Consider the following 25,596-nt stretch of genomic DNA (forward strand, 5'->3'; position numbering starts at 1 on the left):
GTGCAGGGCCGCCACAAATACACAGCCACGGAGGAGATGGTAGGAGCAAATGGTAGAAATAGAGAAAATGGTAGGAGCATTCCTGGCTGGTGCATTCGTGGCCAACCATCGAGGCACAACGCGGCGCGTGCATTGGCTGACCAAAACGCTAGATGCTTTTGCTGTGTGCTGAAAATCGGCCACGAGCAGACAGACAATGCAGAGTCGTGGCAGTGAAGCAGACAAGGGCAGGTGTGCAAGCTGAAATAGTCCTCTTTAATCTATGATACAGGTGAGATTATGGAACACTGTTATTATACAAACTCTCCGGTGCGCACCGGGGAAGAAACAAGGCACAAAGGAGCAGCCGGCCTCCCCCCCTCCCACTTTAAGTAGGCTGCCCGAAAGCTCCCGGGCGGCAAGAGTCTTTCGACTAGCACGGGACCCGTAAGCGCTTTGTACTGCCGGCGGAGGAGGGGGGGCTATTGCACTGCTGCACAAGACAGGGAGCATCGCGCGTGCGTGTTTAATGGCGGGCCACTGCCCCACCATGGGGTCCTTTGTCTGGCGAAATGCTAGGAGCCACCACCAGCATGCAGCGCTGCACCGTTCATGAGCAGCGGTGCCGGGAAGGCTGGTGAGCCGCCGCCGCCGCCGCCACTGCCGCCGCCGCCACCGCCTGCAGCATTGTTGGAGTTTCGCAGCACCGTGTACACATCTTCGACACGGCTCAGTTTGTCGAAGAATGGCATCAGGTCCCGCAGCTCTGTGTCCGACATGTCGTCGAACCAGGACCCCCACAGGCACCTGCAAAGAACAGCAAGAAGTCATCAAAAACGCCACAAAACCAGCAAAAAACATGAAATGCTAGTGTGCACCAACAGCCTTTCCTGGTCTGCTTGGTGTTTTTTTTTTTTGTTAGGAATGGAAATGGCGCAGCAACTCTCACTTCTCGGTGGACACCTTAACCACTTCCTAAGAAAAGGGAAAAACGTGGGAGTGAAAAGAAGAGGTGCCGTGGTGGAGGGCTCCGGCATAATTTCGACCACCTGAGGATCTTTAGTGTGCACTGACATTGCACGGCACATGGGTGCCTTTTGAGTTTCGCCTCGATGGAAAACACAGCCCGCCACAGTCAGGTTCGAACCCGCATACTCCAGACTCATTACTTGCAGACTGTCCACTTGCAAGAGGGATTGCAGCTAGCAAAGGTGATCCAAGACGTGATGTTGTATCTCCGTTGCGGTTCACAGTGAGGCCAAGTGCAGTGCTTGCCATGGTGCATTTTAAACAGTTTATAGCCATACCACTTTGCCATGACTGCTTCCTTACATGTTGTTGTGTTAATAACAGCCACTGCAGCCTAAGTAAAATTTCAGTCAAGATGGCCTTAATACTTCAAAGGCCCATTGGAGCGTATTATGTGAGCGATGGGTTGCACAAAAAGTTGCTTTTTCAGCTGATTGTGTGAGTGTTTTATGGCCAGAGGGAAGTGTGACGTCGACTGAGGCAAACGATTCCAGCCTGTACTAAACCAAGCACGAAACAAGACCACTTACATAATAACTTAAGCTTCAATAATTCTCCTCTGTTCAAAGCCACTTGCCTGTAGTTTTTGACAACTCCATCAACAATTTCCTAGTTAACTTTGCCTGTAGTTTTTGACAACTCCATCAACAATTTCCTAGTTAACTTCAGCTCACACAACTGCTTACACCGTTGCATGCACCAACAAAGACTGTGAAATGTGAAATAAGGAATGCCTGTCATATTTACTCGCATAATTTGCACATCCCCAATTTATTACCCGGGTCTATCACATATTTTACACTCCCTGCTATGCCAGACCACCAGCATGCATGTGGTTGCACGCTTGGTAGTCTTGGGAAGACCGGCGTGGCCGTGTTTCCGTGTGCGGCTACAAAAATGAGAGGCGAGGGGACGCCACCACTCCATTCGAGGGAAGATGCCACTGCCAAAGCCAGGCCAAAGCGAAGTCATACCTTCGGAACAAAAGTGCTTTGTTTTGATTGTTAACTAGTTTGTAAACTGATTCCGGCAAAAAAAAATCTAATTGTGCGCCGTTTACTCCACTCACTTGCCCTGGCAGTCCACTTTCCCAATGAACAGCTGTGAGAGAAAACTTCCGGTAGCCTCCAGCACGCTAGGGAACCTTAAACTACTGAATCGTTTACTCTTCAGTTTACCGCTCGTCAGGCAGCCCGGGCAGCACGCGAGGGTGCCATTTTATCGCCTTTTATCGCCATTTGCCTCTGCCTGCTGGCTTTGCAATTTTAAAGTTGTGCGTTTGTTGCTTTGAGCTGCTCACGCACCGTCATGCCATCCCGTGGGGAACTACAAAATGTAGGGCAAGGCGGCAGAGAGGGGGTTATGTAGACTTACATTTGGAGTCAACTTTTTTGGTCCGCGAGGTAGAGGGGGAGGGGGGGTCGACGTATAGGCAGCAATATACAATTATGTTCTTTGTAGAGTTTTTTTTTTAGGACATGGTGGCAAAATCTAGGTGAAATTTTCGCACCCCCTTTTTGAAGCCTTATTTTAAAGGAAAAATAGAAAATGGGCGCAAATAAGCATTTTGTTTGAAGTGTTTATGCAACCAGCAGACAAACGCAGCATGGCACCCATGCAGCCAAACTTAAATCACTGCACATCTACAAATCCTTTTGCATATTCTAGGATGCTAACTAATGGTGTCGGTTGATGCTGAGCGGGGTATTAAAGCCGGTCCCATTGAAAATGTTGTGCAAATATATAGCACTAAAGTTCGCATTTATTCGTTCACAAGAATATTCTTCGTGGTGAAGGTGTGCCACGGCCCTACAAGTGGCGCTTCACATAAAAGGTGATCACTTGCCCGCGGAGACGGGTCATATGTGTTGGCTTGGAGACTTACAGGAAGCGCTAGCACAGTGAAACCGCATGACGAGGTGAACATAGGGTATGCGTGAGGGTAGCCTTCATTCCATGCGGGAAAGGCAGCATTCGGTGCTTAGCTTGTCGTGCGATGAAGCCAACCTAAATGACCGAAGCCTAGCGGCGCCCCTCACCTGGATTTCTTCGTTCACTTGGCTGCCAAAGGACTTAAACTGCACCTTAACTTTAATCGGAGATTGTTCTATTTTTAGCACGCTGGTATCATGATTCGACGTCTTATGATTGGCAGTGGCTAGTTTATAGCACGCTGGTATCATGATTTGACGTCTTATGATTGGCAGTGGCTAGTTTGAAAGCACTGTCCCCTGTGGCTTTGATGCAAAGCAGGCTAGGCCTAGAGACTCCTAGCGAGCAGTGCACTGTCAGCACACCGGTGGGCGCACATCACTGTAAGAAAGGTGCCACTAGCGTGGATGCACAGTATTCTTGATTCTAGGTTATATATAAGCATACATACTGCCGTCCCCTTTGAGTTCGATATACCCGGGATTGACTTTATATGCATGCAATAGAAACAGAATCCAGCAAAAGGCAACTGAACCTTGAAGAGGTCATGACACCATTTTTAGACCGTAGAAGCTGTTTATTCATTTTGTTCGCTATGCATCTCGGAACAACTGGAGCAAAATATGATCTCATTTGATGCAGCGAGTAATTCGTAATTGAATTTTTAAAAGTTCCCCTGAACCGTGTAGCAGTCGGGCAACACTGGCGCGCTCGCGACCCACGATGACATACAGACGGTACAGTTAACAAGTATTGGGAAGTGGAAAAAGTGGCGGCCCCTCACGAGGTGTGTGTACAAACTCATCAGATGGCGCACGTGGTCAATTCCCAAAAAACTGGCTTACCCGGGCAGCGGGCAAGGCGCGACGAGCGCCTCGGCATGTTTTTGGTGCGAAAGCGCTACTTAGTGATCATTAGCAAAACTGGAAAACCCGACATATGTGCAAAGCTTCAACCTTTGACGGAGCCCAAGCGCCAGAGGCCTTGCGCAGCTGCTCCGTCAATGCGGGGAATTGGCATCCCCCCTCCCCCCACAACCCCCGCGCATCGCAGCCGATAGTGGGTGCAAGTGTTTTCGTGCGTCCTACTCAGTTTAACTCTTTCCTTACCGCACCATAGGCAATGGGCCATATATAGCCCACAGTTTGAACCTGCCCCCCAAAATTCAAGATTGCGCTCCTTGACAAGCTGCACCATCTAGTTTGCTTCTATAACACCATCTTTTATTTCAGATTTTTTTCCTTTCCTAAGGCGAGGAGACGAGGGTAAAAAAAGAAAAAGACCGGATTTAAGTTGGGTTCACACTGGAGTCGCGGAGGTCGTGCGACAGGTTTAAGTCAATTTGCTGCGCTCCCTCCCCGCTTTACTACGGAAACCATAACTAACTGCACGAAATCGGTCCTAGTGTGCACGGTCCAGTGAATCTGCCTTTAGTCTGCGGTATCAAGGTGCGGTATCATGGTTTCGTGGCGCATTCCTGCAAGACCAAAGGCTACATTGAGCACACGGAGACTGGGGAGCGCTAGATTCTAGACAAGGGAACAACAGCACATAGGAACACCACGAGACACGAGAGTTTTTGCGCTCATGTCTCGTGGTGTTCCTATGTGGTGTTGTTCCCTTGTCATGAATCTAGCGCTCCCCAGTCTCAGTATGCACGACCAACTAGACCCCTACAAAGCTTTACACTGAGCACTCTTGTGGGTTCTTATGCTGTCTTTTTTTTTTAATGGGAGAGCATTAGTTGGCTCCTTGCAGGAAAACCCCCTCCTGGAGCAACAGGTCACAAGGAAGGAGTAGATGCAGAAATCCAGAAAGGAAGTTGACTTCGCCCCTCCTCCTCCTCCTTGGAGTGCTATACAATACAGAGTGCCCTCAAGATGGGGGGGGGGGGGGCAGAAGCATGGCCTGCCAAGGATTTCACCTCTCCTGGAGCAATAGGCCACCACAAGGGAAGGGTAGATGTTGGCAGTAACGCGTTGCAAGTAATGGCGCTACCGGTAATGGGTTACTTTTTTTGGTAACTTAGCAACGCACTTGTTATCATTTCTGAACTGTAACGGGTAACGTCCTTACGTTAACATTTTTACTAGTTACTTTTCGTTCCAGTTGTGACCTACTCCGCCCCCTTATTTAGAATAAAAAAAAAGTGCTGAGCAACTAAAGTGATGGTGTAAATAAACAAAATGAACAGGTGCTCTCGATGACCCTTGTTGCGGCTCGCATGCATGCCAGAAAACACCTGCCCTTGACAACGCACCCAACTAAAAGAAAAAGACAGAATAGCCATAAAACACGAAATGCTTGCACAAACACGCATTCACACACTTGCCTTCACCTACCTCCCCTTCCCAAACCACTCAAACAACTCTCTAAAGAGTGGAAGCATGTACAGCACTTTGGAACATCACATTTTTAATAATTACCTTAAATTTATTGAGAGTTCAGCAATGTTTTCTTCGTGAAGGTAGAATTGATGATGAAATGTCATTTTGTGTTTAATATCAAATTCAGAAAATGGCTTCACCATGTGCCACAGAGTCAGAAGCTATCACATGTAACTCTACCGGCAACTTTAGGCCACTATAACATTGCTTAGCTCCGGCACATTTGTGCAAAGTATTCTCGTTAAATCAGGATTTCGCGTAAAATCTTGTTTGGGGCACAAGTTTCATGTGAAATGTGAGCTTTATAAAATTGTTATCTGAAGTTCTTAATTCCAGGACTAATTAAAATGAATGGCCATAAAGTAACCGCACAGTAATGTGCACTACTTTTTTTCAGGGGCAACACTGGCTATAGACCTCCTGCATGTTTGTAAACAAACTAGGTGGCGCTGCAGTCGCTAGCGGGCTCGTGGTAGGCAAAAGGCCAGGGAGTGTCGTTGCGGAGAGGCGTTGAGCGCGGGTTTTCAAGGCTTGTAGGCGCGTTTTCAGTTTCTGCGAATCACAGCAATGGTTGATGTTTACAGCTTAGTAATTTCTTGAAGTACACCAGCTCGCGTTGGCCACGTGCGGCGTATTCAGAGAAATAGTTCGCCACTGTGTATTGTATATATGGTTAGTAGTAAACATAAAGCGTTTCTGGAGTTGATTTCTACGCTAGGCATTGAATAAAATAGAAAGTTTTTGACACTCTGCTCTAGCCAGAATAATTTACTTCGGGACAGTAGTGAGAGAATGTGCTGGCGTTCTTTCGGCGGAGCAGACGTGCGCTCACCGTCTGCTGACATACGTAGGAGTCGTGCTGTGCGAAAGTGGGGACAGCGTCCTGTCCCCATTCTCCTCTAGCTGCCCCGCTTAAGCGCTGTTTTTATCCGCAGGATCACGCAACAGCCAGGCCGACTTCTCCCCTTGTTAAACTGGTCGATTTGGTGAACATTTTTGATTTCTGGAATTACTTTTCTTAGCCCTGGGGTGTTTTGTTTCGTCACGAAAAATTATACCTTAATATTCAGTAGAAATTTATAAAGTACGCTTTCGAAATGCGTGGTCGTCGAAAATTGTGAGGTAATTTCTTTGAGGCTTTCTTTTAATTCAAGGCCGCATTTCTTTGACCAAAGCGCAAGCGAAGAGGCCAAAAACGAGGAAGTAAACGTTAAGGTTCGTTTTCTGGCCTTTCACATTTTCTGCGATTGGCATCACTCACATCTTCGTAATTTCGTAACGCATGAAAATAGAATGATTCTATTTGTCGCAAACGATTCTTGAGATGTTGAGGAGTGTAATTTATCTCTCGATTTTTTTTCCTACACGTGCAGTATTATGTTCGTTATTTTTGTAAGAAACATTTTCACGTAACTATCCATGCATAAGTACATGAACGTCTAAAAAAAGAAGTAATAGCGTCATATGCAGAACAGGGCTTTGGGAACATGCTGGCATAAAAAAATTGCACACTTTCTACTCAATTATTTAACACCTTGAGGTGACTTGACGAGGGTGTTAATTATAATTACCCAAGAACTGCACCAGGTATAGCTAAAAATAAAAGGCATTACAGAAACTAGCGTAGCAATTTCATATTTGCACCAAATTTAGTTTCATATCGCGTGCATAAATAACGAAAACACTTTTCATTGCCGCGCCCCCTCTCAATCTCCGCGCCCCCTCTCAATCTCGACACGTCTGTTCGTAGCACGCCTGCGGCTGCTTCTTTCCAAACAACCTTCGCGGTCATGGACTGCATCATGAAACATGACGCATGCATGATGCAATGAAAAAGCATGTGGCTTTTAGCACAGTTAATGTACGCTATTCTAAGCAAGCCAACGTGACCGCGCATGAACTTGTCAGATTTCTTTCTACTCGAATCAAATAATTACGTCTGTCATATTAAGAAACATTTTCAAGTAAATATCAAATGCCGTAAAACGTGCCATTAAAACATGCTGTGCTATTAAAAAAAGAACGCATTCCTTGGGGGCGAGTGAACCTGCCGGCAGGGGCACCGTGCACACCGGCTCAAGGTGATAAATGCGTGCGCAGCTACATACGTGCTTTTTTTCCTTCCGCAGTTATAAGCGTACTATGCTGATGTTCAGGTGAATGAATGCAGTAACTTATATGCTATTAAGTACATTGAGTGGCAGTGCCGATCGACTCCAGACTTCGTGCTTTAGTACCTGTAGTAGCTGTAGCAGCTGCGTTAGGCACCGGCTGGCGGTAGCTGTTTTGCCTACTATGCGAAAGTCGCTGCTGACATCAGCACCACCGCATCTTCGTGACGTCGCGGGGTGAAGGAGGTCCATACAATACCAAACAGACTGCCCTCAGGGGGGGGAGTCAACTTTTGCAGTGAATGGAAACAGGTCTGGAGGCACCTCTCCTCCTCCCAGCAGTGGCTATACAATACCGTATAAGCTGAATAAGAAAACAGACTACCCTCAAAATGGGGGTGGCTAGACCAACACCCTCTAGAGGAGTTAAGGCCTTCTGGCTGTCCCCCCCCCCTCCCCCGAGCTGTCAGGCAAAAAGAGGCCTGCACAGAAGTTCCCTGCATTGTAAATGAGGCAAGGAATACAATGCAGAGTCTAGGCCTATATGCATAACAAGTGCTGCGTGCCCATTTGCCGGACTAATTAAAAATCGCGCCTCAAAAATCATGTCTTCAAGTTTCCCCGGGATGAAGAATAGAATGCCTGGATTAGGGCAATACCACGAGCGAATTTCGTTGTGCCACTGCACTGGAGTGTCTTCAAATAAAGTCACTTCTGAAAGATAGGGTAGACTTAGCGCTGCATTTATGAGTGTCTTTAAACCAGGAACCTTGTTACAATTTTAAGCGGTGAATGTAGCATTTCAAGAGATAGCTCCCTTGCCAAGTTACAGCTGCTGTTTAAACGAAATTGAACTTCCCTCTAGGTTTAACTTCACTTTATTGAGATCGACATCGTGCAAGAGGCCTCCTACATCGCCGAGCTTACAGGGAGCACCACCACTGCACCACTTTCGCACAGGCGCAATCCCATCAGTTTCCAGTCTGGTCTTTCTCAGCCATGCACCTCAAGGGATGTCCCCGACTCAAAGTGAACGCCTCTCAAGTCTGCTGCTTTGAAGAAGCACTTGAAGAGTCTGCCGAAGTATTCCGTAAAAATCAGGAAGCGGATAAATTTCAAAACCTAAGACTTACCGGAATATGTAGCCAGCAAGAAGTCCACATTCTAGCATATTATGTAAGCAATTGAATGCCTCATTTACTGCACACATTGAAGACCAAGCTTCATGAATCAAATATCCAGTTGCAGTAAAAGCTGACTTTATTATGACAGTTTACTTTGTAAAGACACCGATAACAAAAATGGAAATCAATTCCTCCATTCCATATATAGGAAAACAGCAAGAAATTGGTGGCAGAGCTACTTGTGACCACTGAGAAGAGCTGCACCGACCTCAGTCGAAGTTCTAAATCTACAAATGAAGACACCTGCTAGCTATGTTGTAATTACGTGGACAGCGGAAATGTATATATTTGTCTTGAGAGCAAAACTATAATAAATACACAGATGGTGGAACGAGTGAAACTGATGCAGGACAAGAACAAGGAGGCACACACACAACACCGCCGTGTGCCTCCTTTGTCCTGCGTCAGTTTCACTGGTTCCACCTTCTGTGCATTATGAACCGACTAGCCCAGCAGTTTACCCTACTGAACTATAATAAATAGATGTGTCCCCAATAAAACTGTACATACGAAGCTGTGAAGCAAATCGAGTGTGTTTCATTTCGGATTAAAGGTGCGCTCCATAAAACTGTACATACAGAACTAAGGAAGGTAAAGATTTAGAACATAGGTAAATTTATTTAAGTAATGTATAAAGAAACATTTAATGAGAAACACAAGAACGCGCAATGCGACAAAGCTGCTGACATTGGTACCTATATACAACCTTTGCAAAGCTCGTTAATGGCTACTGCCTCTAAATAAATGTCCCATTAAGTGCCTGCTTTTTATTCTAGCATTTAGCTGAAGAAACAGTGTGGATTGACCAATAGAAGCTTATTGCTACTAGGTGATCCCAGCGGAGATTCCTCGAACTCCGCCGCTGGAGGAATCCGCCATTGCAGCGGCATTACTTGGCGAGATTAAAATTCTAGCTAGAAGCAAAGATAGATTAGCTCGGGAACTGGCCGAAGCCTTTTTTATCAAAGAGTGAGGTGGCATGTGCGTCAGCACCACTTCTATCTCCCTACGAGAAAGTGAGCATAGATTGCTAAAGAATATGCAATAATGAGTAGGTTTGGTTTGAGTGCTTTTTTGTTTTTATTTATTTATATATTTTTCCTTTTTTACCGTGTAAGAAGTGTGCATGCGTTCACCTTCTTCGGGCTATATATATGCAACATGTGGCTTTCAACAAACATAGTTTGAGTCAGCACCCATCCTGTCTGGTCTTTCTGTGTGGTTTGTGTAAAAATTAGCGCTGTTTTTACTTTTGTTACACATGAGCTCCCACGGAGATCGAGCATCTTAATCGGCAGCATTTGCCAAAAGAGACCAGTCTAGTCTGCACTGAAGACTGCAGCAGGCGAAAACTTTGCAGCGATTTTCGGCTACTCCTCTGAAACCCACTGCTGAATCTCCTGGCTGCTGACAGCCCCACTTTCGCCTGAAATGGCTTTTCGCCCAATGCTGTGGCAGTTTTTAAACCGTTGCAGCCACCCAGTGCTACCGAAAAAGTTCTCTTCACCAAGAGCCGTGGCAAACCAATTGGCCTTCTCCATTCACATGGGGCCATCCACAGGGATATTTTTCGCTTGGACTTCCGAGAAACCATGCATACAGCGCCTTCTGAACATTGTCAAAAGCAGCAGGGTGCACACGACGTGCTCCCGACCGACTTTGCTCACCTGCTTTGAGCGTGATGTCCTGCTTGTTTTTTAACAGCCTACTTAGAGTGCTCCGCGGAATGCCGAATGCGTGTGCTGCGGAGGACTTCTTTTCACCATTCTTGACGTGCCAGATCACCTCAAGCTTTGTTGCGTGTTGCGAACTCCAGATTCTTTCTCTTTTTTACGTCCGTGGGTGCCATAGCTCATTAGATGACAGCAGTCACGCACGCTACAATCGGAGCGTTGAAACAGACATGCACAAGAAAAATGCGACAGCCTCGCACTGGCCGATGGAGTCCACTGACGTCGGTCGAGTCGGGGAGTCAGCAAGAGTCAACGAAGGAATGACAAAGGCACAAAGGGAAATGAAGGAGAGAGAGGAAGAAAACTCAGCGGAAATAAGCCGTTGGTGCTAGTTGTGCCAGTCATAGGGCACCGCGGGCGCAACCACTACCTGGCTCTTTCCAGTTCTCATCTACCTCACCAGTGAGGAGGCACTGCCATCACTTATGACCAGTTTTCTCTCTTTCCCGAGGAAAAATGGCTTGCAAACGTCTCCGCTCGCCCTCCGTGCCACGCATTGAGCGACCGGAGATGCGAGTGTCTTTGGGGAGAGCGCACCTTGCAGGGGCCCGGCGCGGCGTTCGAAATATCAAACAGCCGGCGAAACTGGAGTTCGATATACTACGCAACTGTCCTACACTTTTACATAGTATTTTCAAGAGGATAATCTTTGTGTTCGATACAGACAATAATTCGAAATATGCGGGTATGATATATCCGGATTTGACTGTAGGCAGAATTCAAGCTGACTGAAAAATATTTATTTCCAGGTATCTACCACGCAGTACCTGTTCTATGCAACGTCCTGGTGCTCTTCCATGATGCGTGAATGGCCTTCATCACGCTTGCTCAAGTTCACCTTTGCAAGTTCACCTTTGCAATAGCTGTTCCACGCGCGTAGCGCAAGACAGTGGGAAACTTAACGAGCACTAAGGGACCTGCCACATTTGCTTCGTGAAATTAAGTGCCCGTGAAATATTCATAAAATGCTATTTTAACCATATTCAAGCTATGATAAGCTGCAGAAAATAAATTTACAGTATTTTGTACTTATATCAGTCATGACAATGTATCTAGAGTAACTACCACAGCATACAAACAACCACAGCCACCACACCTGCATCATCCCTTCTGAAACTTGGAATTGCGGCCCGGCGCACAACTGTTCATTTCTTTGGCATAAATGACAGCCATCTTGAATGTAGCCGTGAACGAGCACTGAACACTTACCAGCCTCAGAGCACAAATGACGACTGACGAAGCACTACATTAAAAACTGGTAAAACTTGGCCAGCAGTCAAGTCAAATGCATCAAACAGAGCCAAAGAGAAACCATGCGTAAGCGCAAAGGCTCTTCCATCAGCTAGAGACACTCCCCGGAAGCACTGCTGTACCGAGTGGCGGCGCCGCCGTGATTGGAACGGTGGCCCTTCCATCAACTATTGTTGACACTCCCATAAACGCAGAGTGTGCACTTAAAATAAAAAAAAAATAAAAATCCTTCTGAACAAGCACGCAGAACAGCTGAATGCTACTGGACAGAGCCGTAGAGCAAACATAAAAGTGAACCATGCTGTAGCACCCCTGACATCGTCTGTCTCACCTTTATTTATGGTACTATGCTTTGGCTTCGATTGTATGTTGACCCCTCCATTTCAGATTTAAAAAAAAAATAAAAGGTCAACTCAAAATCGTGTAAATATCGTATGTTTCTTATTTGGTTAGTATTCGGTTAGAGAAATTGACACTTGAGAATTTCTGAATATTCAGTAGCAATCGATTACCGCGTCAACTTTGATAAATCTGTCTGTGGCATAACCACAATACTGGGGCAAATTATCCCAAATTCGAGTTCAGAAAAACAGTACAGAGGCATCCGCTCCAATTTCTTTGTTGTTGTTTATTGTGTGGACTGATCACATTCGGATGCTTCTAGGCTTGGAACTCGTGTGAAATTCTGCAAGTGGGCTTTTACACATATCACACACGACGAGGAGGATGGCCGACCACCGGCGTCCAACAATCACAATGTGAAAGCAGTGCGGTGTTTTCTTGGGCCCTTCCATAATGTACTACAGTCGAACCTCGTTATAACGAACACTGATATAGCGAATTATCGGTTATAGCGAACTAATTACGAATTTTGGGTGGTCATGCTTCATTTCAGTGACATTTATTCTTTTATAACGAAACCGAAAACGCGAGATCCGCCGCGATATCGGCTGTAACGAAGAAATATTTGGTTTACACGAGGCTCAGAACTTGAAAGTAGCATAAAAAAAAACAAAAACCAAAATGAAAATCGAAGGCCGATACACAGCTGAATTTTTTTTTTTATCGTTTGAAAAAGTTTTGCCATCTGGCACAAAAATCGCGTTTGGATGGTCGCGCCACCTGTGAACAGAGCGCGAAAACTCTGAAAGCTCATGACATGACAGAGGGCCGAAAGGCGGCGCCACTTGTCCAGCGGTAAAGAAAGGCAAGCGCAGCAACATTGGCAACTTTGAGGCCGGCGTTCTGACATCAGCACAGCGGCCAGTCTTGTTGTTGCAGCGCTCGAAATGGCATCGAAGAGGAAAGCGATCTCGCTCCAGACAAAGCTGCAGATACTGAGAGCTGTGGACAGTGTCCGCAAGAAAAAGGATATTGCTTCGGAATTCGGCGTTCCTCCAAGTACGTTATCCACCATTTTGGCCACTAGAAAGAAGATTGAGGGCAACACCGAGGACGCCATAAAAGCCGACCGTAAACGAGTTAGGCCTTGCCATCACCCGGACGTGGAAGCGGCTTTGCTTTCTTGGTTTAAAGATGTGAGGGCGCGAAATTTGCCGGTGTCGGGAGCACTTCTTCAACAGAAGGCCCACAGCCTGGCCTGCGTACTGGGGCATGACGATTTCTGTGCAAGCAGCGGTTGGCTGCAACGTTTCAAAGATAGGCACGAGATCGCGTGCCACACTTTGTCTGGCGAAGGGTCCGCTGTCGACATGGAGACATGTCAAACGTGGCTGGAGAATTTTCGTCCTCTGCTCCAGGAGTACGACGAGTGCGACGTATACAACGTCGACGAAACCGGCGTGTTTTTCAAGTTGTTGCCAGAGCGGTCACTGGCGATGAAGAACGAGACCTGCCATGGGGGCAAGAAAAACAAAGACCGGGTGACTGTCGTCGTTGCCGTGAACATGGACGGCTCCGACAAAAGACGGCTCACCGTCATCGGCAAGTCGGCACATCCGAGGTGCCTGAAAGGCGTCCGGAATTTGCAGGTTCAATACACGTCGAACAAAAAAGCGTGGATGACGACCAAGCTTTTCGAGGACTGGCTGAGAGCGTTCGACCAGGACATGGAGAGGCAGCACAGGAAGGTCCTGTTGCTTTTGGACAACTGTTCGGCGCATAAAGTTTCGATCGTGCTGAAGGCAGTTCGCTTGCAGTTTTTGCCACCGAACGCAACTTCTGCTTTGCAGCCTTTAGACAAAGGCATTATTCGTTCTCTTAAGTGCAATTATAGGAAGCGTTTGGTGACGCAACTGGTGTTTGACATCGATCGACATAGATCGACAACAATAAACATCAAGACGACACTCGAAATGTTGTACGGGTCGTGGAATGAGGTGAGGCAGTCGACAATAAGGAACTGTTTCGCGGATGCCGGTTTTGTTCTGCCTGCCGACGAAGAAGTGCAGCCCGAAGACCAGGCAGAGCTGGACAGAACTTGGGATCGGCTGGCAGTCCCAGGCGTCGAATTCGACGATTTCGTTTCGGCCGATGAGAACTTGGCCGTGGCGCCCGAGCTGACGGATCAAGAAATTGTGGATCGCGTTTTGTTGCCCGAGGATGACAGCAGCAGCGACAGCGGTGAGAGTGAACGGGATGAACCAACGATGAGCAGTGCGGATGCCGCGGACATGGCCAGGAGGCTGAAAGGATATTTGGAAAAACTCCCGACGACGAAAACTGCTGACGTAGAAAAGGCCCTCTTGAGCATGGACAATGTAGAAAACTTCATTCTGCGCAGCGCTGTGAAAAGCCACCAGACGAAGATAACATCTTTCTTCAAATGAACGAATGCAAACCTGTTTGGCTGATCCCGGGCTGGCGTTGCATATGTCTCCTCGCCCAACGCCGCCTCTCCTCCTTCTCTTCTCGCCCAACGCCCCCTCTCCTCCTCCTCCTCTTCTCTCAAAGCTGCTTTGGCAGCTTTTTTTTTTCAACGGTCCCTCTCGGGGCCACCAATCGCGCTTCGGCAGAGCACGCAGGCGCGATGGTTCCCGCTGTGTCTCACTCGAGTTCCTCTCTCTACACCAAGTCGCCTATGCGCAGACACATGGTGCAGTCGTTTCGCGCCACGCACTTTCACGTGCGCGGCGACGTAAGAACAGTCGTGTCAACCTTCCCATATTCCGGCCTATTTTGATTGAATGCCACAAGGAGACAGGTAAGGATTACCACGTTTGTAGTGGGTTCAAAGCCAAGTATATAATGCATTTTAGTGTCTAGAATATTTGCGCGAGCCAAATTACGAATTTGTCACAGCCGATATTTATGTCTACTGTTACAACGAATATCGGATATAACGAACTGATTTACGGTCCCGATGCTACTTCGTTATAACGAGGTTCGACTGTACATGCTTAATGCTCACACCCATCGTACTCATCCTCTTGCCTACACAACTCTTGTAGAGTGAGCTCCACCACCTCGTTTTAGGCAACTACGATATGCAGAATAGCCCACTAGCAGAATTTCGCACTGGGCTCCCTACGGGAACCAGAGTAGAGGTGTCACGAAAGACCGCCTCCTGCAAGGTGCACTGAAAAATGTGTGCACCTGTGACGTGCACACAACGGCAGGCATGACAACAATAGGAGGGCACATGTCGCTACGCCAAAAAATCACCTGGCCACATAGTTTCGCCTAAAGCAACATTGGCTATCGGTCGCGCATTCGCTAGCCATCTAATCTAGCTGTGTGCTGCTTTCAAATGCCAACTGGCGTATCAGTGGTCATTTATTTTCTTCTAGAGCGCAGCTCTTATGCACCCGATCCTGGGTTGAGCCGCGTAACCGAACGAGTGCAGTGGAAGATGAAAGATGGCGACAGCAAAAACAATTGTGTTGTGTTGGGTTTAATGGCACATAAGCAACCAATGCTATCATGCGCCAAACAGCAAAAACAGCACTAAAAGGAAAGCGAAGGAGGAGGGTGCAGCGATAGCATGAAGGCAGGTTGGACAACGGCAACCCGCAACACCCGAGTAGCCTCACCGATCGCATCGTAGGTAAGGTATGTGTCGCTAGCTAGAGATGGCACAAGGATAGCACATGCTGTGAACGTGCTGGCCATTCGCCCAGAAGAGGTTCATCGGCAGCAGAACGCTATGCACGGTGCTCAAATCGAAACCCAGAGCAGCCTCCATTTGGCACTATGTGTTCCATGTGCAGTCGCCTATGGTTCGAGTGTCGCAGCAGCCACACTTAAAAATCGCATTACCAAGAAGCGTAATCGTCGGCTAATTTTTCTGAAGGAGTCCCGCCATTCTCATGCCAATGTGCATTCCCCTAATTAGGTCAGAGTTTTTCTTCCAGCACACCAAAACTGCACGCTCGTCACAAAGTTTTTGCCGTTTTGTGCAATCCAGCCCTCTCACACAAGGCATCACTGCATTTTCGGCATTTTCATTTTCTTGAGGGGGCCGGAGGGGCATTAATAACTTGACCTTTGGATAATTCGGGTATTTGCTGCAGTCCCTTGAAGTCCGTACAAATGAGGTCATGTTTTCTGTGGTCAATTGTTTTTTTTAAATATAGTGCTGAGCCAGTTTAGTTGTGCTCATTTCGATTGCAAAGACAATACACTATGTAAAAAGTGAAGGACAACATTTGCCCATTTACTTTTTCCTGAAATTTTATTCATACAGAACAGATATTCAATATTCGAAGGCATTTTTTCTTCATACTTGTGTCTGATTCATATTTGAGGATGTCAAAATTAGCACACCCCTATTTTTTGCGCTTCACTTGGTTTATGGTTTATGCGGTTTAACATCCCAAAGCGACTCGTATTATGAGGGATGCCGCAGTGGGGTACTCCGGAAGTTTCGACCACCTGGGGTTCTTTAACGTGCACTGACATCGCACAGTACACGGTCCTCTATAATTTTGCCTCCATCGAAATGAGACTGCCATGGCCGGAATCCACATCTTTCAGGTCAGCAACGACAGATGGCGTGTCGGACGTCCTGCGCATGCGTTTCTACAGACACAGCCAACTTGGCGTGACTCATCACCACCGGCGCATGCCTCTGCACCGAGAACATCCGAATACAATGCCCCTTTGTGGAATCTGATCGCAATTGCGTCTCCCACATGTGTCTGTTTTCAACCAGTAGCAGATGTATTTTTGCCACTCCCCAGAGAGCACCACATCTTTCAAAAAAGGCAGATTTGGCCACCTCACGTGCACTTGGTGTTCCTGGAACTTGTGTTCGTGGCTGGCAGAAACAGAGAGACAGGATTTTCGACAAGTCGACTCTGAAGGGTTTCAACGGACCAAAGTAGGGCCTCTTCCCAGAAATAGAAGTTTGCCGACTTCATGCAACAACTGCGAGCAGACCACAGGTCTGTGACTACAGAAGTGTTAAAAGTTAGGGCTATGCAGCTGGTGCAGCAGAAATGACTAATGCGGATGGAATTCCAAGTCAGAAGGTGCTGGATTATAAACTTTATGAAAAGGTGTGGATTTCCGCTCAAAAGGCAAACGGGAATATGCTAGAAATTGCGAACAGAACATGAACGCTTTTCAGTGTTATGTCCCGAGTCTGCATCATAAGCACAGCTACCAGCTCGTGCAAATTGAAAATGCTAACCAAACACCACTCTACTTCGACATGCCAGCCACCCCAACTGTGGAGACCAAGTGGGCAAAACAAGTGCACGTTTCATCTGTTGGTGAAGAGAAGATAAGCGTCACCGTAATGCTTTGCTGCATGCCTCCATTCCTAGTTTCCAAACGCAAGATGCTCCCTAAAGGCACAGTGTACCCAAGCGATGATATTGTGCCCACCAATCAGAAAGGGTGGATAGACGCGTACCTCATCCTGAACTGGACGAGCGCTCCATGTATGCAACACTGACCTTGATGCCATACTCTGACATGACACTACAGCTGCAGCAGCTGCATGTCTGCCTCAACAAGCCGGTGAAGGAGAGGTTTTGGGCACTCTACACAGAGTGGTTTGTAGATGGCTGCCACACATTTCACACCAACCAACAAGACGAAGCATGCCATGTTGCAGGAGACTTGGCGGGATGGGTAAATGTCCTATCACATCTGGCATGGTCAACAAGGCCTTCAAGATGTGCGAAAGTTCAAATGTCATGGACAGCACCAAGGATGAAATGCTTAGGGCCATTGAGAGCAACAAGGAGGCATTGACAGCGACGATAAGTGATGACCGTTTTGCCAGCCAGATGGGGAAAAGCGAGCGAGGTGGCAGCCCGGTTTACTTCTTCGTGACATTACAGTGGTTGCTATTGAGTAAAGGTTGTTCAAAGTGAGAATCAAAGTAAGAAGATTCATTTCTTTAAGCATGAAAATCTGACGCACATTGCAATCGTCAAAAATAGGCGCTCATAACAATCAAGGGCGTGTTAGAACCGGGTTAATACAGTACACTAGCTGCAAGTCAGCACTCGTCACTCGTGTGCCTTTTGGTTCTATGCCTTTTTGTGCTGTTCGTTAAAGTGCGAATCAGTACCAACTCCCCTAGCTCTCTGCCTTGCATACCTGTGTATGAACAGGTATGCAAGGTGGTTACAAACATGTTCAGAAGATATGAAGAGAAGTAAATGCATCCAGAAAACAGAATTAGCCACTTGTATGTGCACCTATTTCAGTGCACCCGTTGCACTATATGCGAAAGCCACAAAGCAATTTGTGTTGGCACAAAGTCGCCTGCACATATCTGAAACCAAAGCATGAACCTAAACAAATGCACACAGTGCTATGACCCAGCGATGCTAGCATGTTCTCATCTTTCCAACCTCTGTGCAATGCTTGCAAACAATGTGAGGCATAGCCATCACCAATACCTAATTCTTGCCAAAGATGGCATTTGTACAAGAGAAGCCACTCACTGCATTGTCCGGGTGGAAGATGTAAGAGGCAGGAGAGTTGTCGATGATCACCACCCGGTGCAGGTCCCGGCCCAGCCGGCCCAGGTCCTGCACACGAGAAATCAGTTCATTCACAGGGGGACACCAGCAAACAAAAAGAGCTGAAGCTGCTCTACAGAACATCTGTAAATGCCTAAATAACAATTTTACAAGTATTAAGGCTACTTGCACGTTCTTTTCCTGCAGCAATACAATAGGAGTGCACTTAACACAACAAGACTGCAACAGAGCTAAAAGCCATGGCATTACAGTGGCTGGCTTCCTCAAAACTTCACAAAGCAAGGCCACACAACTCTTCCGCTCTAGGTTCCTGGTAAACCTTGCAGCAATGTTTACCATGCATCTACACAGCACTGTGGCCGGTTAACAGTGATTGAATGTGGAATACAAGCAGCAGCAAAAGGCAGCAGTTTAACCACATAAGCAAAGCCATGTAAGCGAATATCAAATAATGCCGTGTAATTGCCACCTCCAATTAATTTTTGTGCAACCTCGCTACAGAGGATCAGGTTTTAACGGATAATCGGCCATAACATACTGATCTGTGAAGATGGCAGCTCCTCCTAGCTCTGTCACTGACTACACTTCATTTCCAGTAGATTCTGTTACAACACACATTCGGAGAGAATGGACCAAAAACAACACGGCAAACACTTCTTCACCACACACATTTCATCCGCAAACAACACAAGTATTCCTCAGCGTGTCCTGGCAACATATGACAGCAGCAGCAACAACGGTGGCTGGAACAGCGAGGAGCACCGCAGCATACACGGGGCAGAGAAGTTCACAGGGCAAGTGCACCACGGAGTGATGCAATTTGGTTTTCGAATTGTGTAAGGAACCGCCAAAATTTTTTCTGAGCCACAGAGACTAGGCTTTTTTTGGAAGTCTAAAAACAGGCATGGCTAGTATTACTAATGGTCGGCAACAAATCTGATTGCAACTAAGTGCCTATCTGTATAGTTGTACTGTTAACGACTACATTTTACTTTACAAGCTTACTAGTTAAAAGGGGATATAGCTTTCAACACCAACTTTTTATTTTTTGATTAATTTTAGTTAAATTTTTTTTTCATGTTAGCATAACTTTCAAACTTAAACGAACAAAATTTCAGCATTATATCTGAAGAACTTTTTTTTCCCACAAACTTTCTCTTTTACACCTTGTAGAAAGCCTGCAGGCTCAACAAAATGTATTAGAAGACTGGTTCAACATTCACTCCAATTCTGAATACATGCTATGCGAGAAGACAATCTTCAATTTTTTTTTTTACACCACAACTTTTTTTTTGGTTTTCATTTTTTATAATGCAGTTTGCACACAAATGTCCGAACTGTCTAAAACCGAGTCTTTCGGGTCAGCAGCCGAGTGCCATAACTACTGAGCCATCACCAGATTAAAAAAATTATCAAAAAAATTTTTGGCCACTATTCGCGACTTGACCATGATTCATGTGCTCTCTGATGCCCGCCAAAACTGGTATTACTTTACCCAAAAAGCCATCCTTCTACCTCAAAAAGCCTATTTTTAAAAATTAGTGGCAAGCTTCCCTGAAACACTTGGTATATACCCACACATATATTTACCTAGATTTTTTTTGTCAGTTATTGGATAATTTGTTTTCTTTTATACTCCTGTTCATTGATAGAAGCCTCTTCGCCTATGGGCAGTGCTCAAAATGCCCTCTGCCAATCCCTGTAGTAGCTCAACTATGGGTAAAGCTCAAGTACTTTTGCACCACAAGGCAGTTGTCACATCAGAAAAGAAAATATAATCCAGCTACCACCCTTCTTCCCGCACCTCACTCGTCCTTTTGTCTTTCTACAACCCCCTTGTCACTACCTCTTTATTCTCCGCCCTGGGCAAGTTCAGTTAAGTTCAGTTCAGTTTATTTATTTCTTGCTACAGAGAGCAGTGGGCCCCGGGAAAAAAAGCCGTAGCTTGACAAGCTCCCAAGGCCCACAACATCCAGCAACAGTGGCGCCATTGGTCACGTGCAAACAAGAAAGGCATACATCAACCTAAGGCATGATTCACAATCTGTGAATGAACAGCGGAAACACAAACTAAGCGCGCAATATAACATAAAGAACAAGTAATATATAAAATTCAAAGCATGCACTGAAAGCATTATTTAAACATTCTAGATGTGTAGAGATTATAGCACTTAATTTCACAGCAGTGAACACATTGACAACGCATAAAAGAACAATTTTCAACATACATGAATGAAGACAGCATGATATGGGCGTGCTGACGGGTTACGATAAGCATTCAACGAGCCTGCATATTTCTACCGTATACGTAAGAACCACAAACCATAAAAAAAGAGAATTATTTGTGAAAGAACGCCCGGAGGTCAGCATTGCTGCATTTATTATTGTCAATGCCTGCATCAAAGAGACGATTGAGTAGTGCGGGAAGATAATATCTAAGCATCTATATCCCATAGTTAGTTCGTGGTGTGTTAAGGGTGTAGTGCCGCAGACGGCGTAGCGGGTATGTAGGCACAAGGAGCTCAAGGTTAATAATTTGAGATATTGTTGAAATTTTGTCCCGTGTTTCCTGTTTGTAGCGCAAGGACAGACGTATATCATAGAGACTAAATATTCTCGGCACGTTACTATTGTGAAAAAGGGCTGAGGAACGATAATCGTAAGGTTGGTTAAAAATAATTCTTAAGGCCTTCTTTTGAAGGAGGTAAATATTTTGAAGAGTGGTCTTTGTAGCAGCTCCCCAAACTAGGTTGCAGTAATGCAAATGTAACATGAAGAGGGTTTTAAACAGAAGCAGTTTAATTGAGGTAGAGAAATGGCGATAACGTGACAGTACGCCAACTACACGAGCAACCTTAAGGCATATATGATCAATATGTGTATCCCAGAGCAGTTTTTCCGTAAACCAGATTCCTAATGTTTTAAAGGTGTTAACAATTTCTATACTACTCGAGGCACAGCAGAGTTGTCTGGAGAAACTTAATATTTTTCCTTTCGGACGAAAGAACATTGCTTTCATTTTCGAAACATTTATCTGTAGAGCATTACAGTTTACCCAGTGGACAAGCGCTGAAAGCGTCCTATTTGCAAGGATAATGAGATCATCGGGGTTGTAATCACTGAAGAATATACTTGTGTCGTCCGCGTATATTATAAAGTATGCATTCGTATTAATAGTGGTAATATCATTGATGTATAAATTAAACAGAAGTGGACCAAGATACTCCCTTGCGGGACGCCAGTTTTGATTTGAGTCATGCACGAGGAGCATCCATTGATGTCCACATATTGATATCTGTGCGAAAGATAAGAATGAATTAGCTCTAGCACATGGCCCCTGATACCATATCTCTGAATTTTCGCAAGAAGAGTGTCATGACTAATGCTGTCGAAGGCTTTTTTAAAGTCTATGAAAACCCCAAGTGTAATCTTTTTTTCTTCAAAGTTTTCTAAGATAAATTCTTTTTGGGCCACCAATGCAGTTTCAGTAGAAAATCCTTTCTGAAAACCGTGTTCAGATCGGGTAATAATAGTGTGGCGATCCAAAAATTGGTGCAGGCGATTAGCGACCACTTTTTCAAGACCTTTCGAAAACACTGGTAGAAGGGATATTGGTCTATAGTTGGCGATATTATTGCGATCACCTTTTTTAAATACAGGCAGTACTCTAGCAACTTCCATCTCCGTGGGAAACGTACCAGTGCTAAGACATAGATTAAAGATACGAGTCAGTGAGGGTGAAATAACGTCTATAACATACTTAACAGGAGAAAATTGAAGTCCGTCCGCATCAGGCGGTGGGCTATTGTGTAGTTCCCTGAAGATTGACTGAACTTCTTCGTTGTCAACTGCAGTAAGAAAAACACTCTGCGAGTTGTTCGTCTCTAGAAATTCGATCGCTTCCGGGTTATGTTGGGACCGCAAGTTATCAAAGAAGGAATCATTAAACGCATTAGCCAAGTCGAACCTACTCATCTCAACACCATTAACTGTTAAAATATCAAGGGCTTTGGTAATACTTGAAGGGTTAATGATGTTGGAAAGCTGTTTCCACAATACATCCGTGCGACCACCACTACTCTCAAAGATGTCACTGTAGTAACAGTCCTTAGCAGTTCTAATATCACGGTTTAATTGGTTGCGATAAGCTTTGTACTGTGTCCAGTCATCAGGCTCTCTCGTTTAGATAAATTTCCAGTAAAGTTTGTTTTTTACCTCGATGCGATGCAACAAAGACGATGAAATCCATGGCTTCCTAATTCTTCTTCGTTTTGTTACCTTCGTAAGGGGGACATTATTTTGATATAGAGCGATAAACTTGCGTAAAAAAATGTGGTTGGCGTTATTAGGACACATTATTGAACAAATGTCATGCCAGGTCTCATTTTCTACTTCTCTGCGGAAGGTGTTCAGTCTATGCTCGGAGATTATTTGGCGGTAATAAGGCTGATCAGATAGCCTCTTTGTACGATGTTTTTCTTTACACATATAAATTCCCATGTGGTCACTAATGTCACAGCAGACTACACCACTCTTAATAAGGGCTATATCAAAATTAGTAATAAAAAGATCAAGCAACGTTGCCATGTTGGAAGTAATGCGAGTGGGTTCTCTTATTATGTTTGAGCAGCCATTTGAAGAAAGAAGAATTTCAAAATTGTTCCGAATCAATGTTAAAATCATCGCCCCATAAAATGTTATACTTCTTATCATCAATGAAATGAAAGAGTTCCTTCACTCTCTCCCTTCTACCTCCCAACTTCTCCTTGGTGGTGACTTTAATGGCCCTCACACACTCTGGGGCTACCCCCAAACCCTCAAACCCGGCCGCCTCCTCCACTGTCTGGCCCGGGAACGCCACCTCACCCTTCTTAATACTCCTGACTCCCCTACACGAGCGGGCACTGTCTCGCAGCGCCCCACGACATCCGACCTCACCTTCTCTCGGGGCTCACTTTCCTTTCACTAACAGGTCACAGCCGTAACTCTTCTCAGTGACCACTTTCTCATCCATATTACCACCTCTTTTTCCCACAACCCTCGATGTCATCTGGTCACTCACATTGACTGGAACGCCTTTAGCACTAATCTCGCTTCCGACTCCTTTCAATCCTACGATGACTGGACGTCGCACATCTCCGCAGCGCTGATGTCCAGTAGCCATTGCGTTCACTATCGTCACCCAATCCCAAACCCGGACCATCACCTTCTCAGTTTATGGCGTCGCCATAAACGTCTTCAACGCTCCTTCCGTTCCCAACCCCAAAATACCCAACTTTCCTCTCGGATCACTGCTCTGCGAGCCGAGATCGCCGCCCACTGCGCCTCCCTTGAACACTCTCGTTGGAGTGCGCTTTGTGATGGTCTTGAATCTGCACTGCGCTCGCGATCCACATGGTCTCTCTTTAAATCCCTCCTTGGCACTAAGGATGTTTTTGATCAGCTCGCCTCTTTGTACCTCCCGCCCCCTCTTGCTCCTTCCTACCAGGCATACTTGGGCAGACCTAACCCCTATCTGGGCCACCCTTCACTTTCTGGGAGCTCAAAGCGGCTCTGGCTGCCAATGCTACTCACTCGGCTCCCGGTGAGGTCGCCATCACATACACCACACTTCGTGACCTTCCTGACCGCACCAAATAATTCCTCCTTGAGGCGTACAATGATGGCTGGGACAGCAGCTGCCTACAGAGCTCCTGGACCTCCTCTCTCATTTCTAGGATTGCAAAGCTGGGCAAACCTCCCTCTCTCTCTCTAACCTCCGCCCAATCTCCCTGACATCGTGCGTTGGTAAGACCCTTGAGCGAATGGCCCTGACTCGTCTCTCTAATTTTCTCGAGGAGAGGGAGTTCTTCCCCCATTTTCTTGTTGGCTTCCAACGCCGCGTCTGTGCACAGAACATGTTTGATTCTCCAGCACACCTTTCTCTCACCTACCCCCACCCAAATTCATGCACTTGCGACCGTCGATGTCCGCAAGGCCTTCGGCGGTGTGTGCCATGACCACATCCTTTCTCAACTCGTCTCCCTGGCCTGTGCCTCCCGCATGTACTCTTACATCCGGTCATTCCTCTCTAACAAAGTGGCTCGCTTTCGCGTAGACACCCATCTGTCCGATCCTCACCACCTCACCCGTGGCACTCCTCAAGGTGCTGTTCTCTCTCCTTCCCTTTTCAATCTAGCTATGGCCCCTCTCACCTCCCATCCAGCCCATCTTTTGCCATCCATCCATCCAGCCAGCCATCTTTTACGCCGACGACATCACTCTCTGGTGTTCGTCTGGCTCTCCCGGTCACGTACAGGACACCCTGCAACGTGGCCTTGATCTAAAAAACTCTTTTCTCATCACCGCCGGTCTCTGTCCTGCTGAGGAGAAATCCGAGCTTCTCCTTCCCAACCACTCCTCATATCAGCGCTCGCACAACCATTTCGTCTCTCTCCAACTTTCTGGCTGTCCCATTCCTGTCACCACCCAGTGTAAAGTTCTTGGCTTCCCTTTGCATGAAACAAAGAGCATGCAAGCCCTCTACCACACCGTCACCACCTGCCACTCTTACTCGCCACCTGCGGCGCGTGGTCAGTCGGCGCTCAGGTCTCCACAAGAGCCATGCAAGCTGCGTTGCCCACGTGCTCACCCTCAACGAAGTCCTGTACTTTGTACCCTATATTTCCTACACTCAGACTCAACTTAGCATTCGAGACTGCCCTTGTGGACCTTTACAAGGCAGCTCTCAACCTCCCTATCAATACCTCAACCGCTAAGCTCTTTGCCACAGGCCTCTTCCATCCTCTCCGTTCTCTTTTCACTCTCCACCGTGACTCGCAGCTTGCCCGGCTTTCCCTTACCCGTCAGGGTCAGTAGTTATTGGCTCAGGGGGATATCTGTCCCATTCCCATCTCCACCTTAACCTCTCCTATTCCCACCCCGGCTCCCAATCTTCACATCCTTCCCCTCCCGACCAACATGTCCCCCGCCCTGCATGCCGGCTGTCGTCATGCGACCGCGCAGCACCATTCCCCCGTCTTCGATACTCAGGGTGTGGCCTACAGGGATGCCTCTTTCGTGGATCCTCGAGGTTCCTGTCGCTACGC

The 25,596-nt window shown here is 46.5% G+C and overlaps 1 pseudogene across 1 annotated transcript in view; it reads right to left on the reverse strand.

Annotated features, from left to right (window-relative positions):
- Positions 1 to 234: 234 nt before the first annotated feature.
- LOC144112528 (carboxy-terminal domain RNA polymerase II polypeptide A small phosphatase 1-like) overlaps positions 235 to 25,596 on the reverse strand; it is a 63,007-nt pseudogene continuing 37,645 nt past the window's right edge. The window contains exons 7-8 of the transcript XR_013310299.1: positions 18,470 to 18,556; positions 235 to 786 (exon numbers count right to left, since the gene is read on the reverse strand). The product of XR_013310299.1 is annotated as a carboxy-terminal domain RNA polymerase II polypeptide A small phosphatase 1-like (transcript). The remainder of the gene's footprint in view (positions 787 to 18,469; positions 18,557 to 25,596) is intronic.

The sequence above is a fragment of the Amblyomma americanum genome, chromosome 1 (assembly GCF_052857255.1).
Source record: "Amblyomma americanum isolate KBUSLIRL-KWMA chromosome 1, ASM5285725v1, whole genome shotgun sequence".
NCBI classification, from domain to species: Eukaryota; Metazoa; Arthropoda; class Arachnida; order Ixodida; family Ixodidae; genus Amblyomma; species Amblyomma americanum.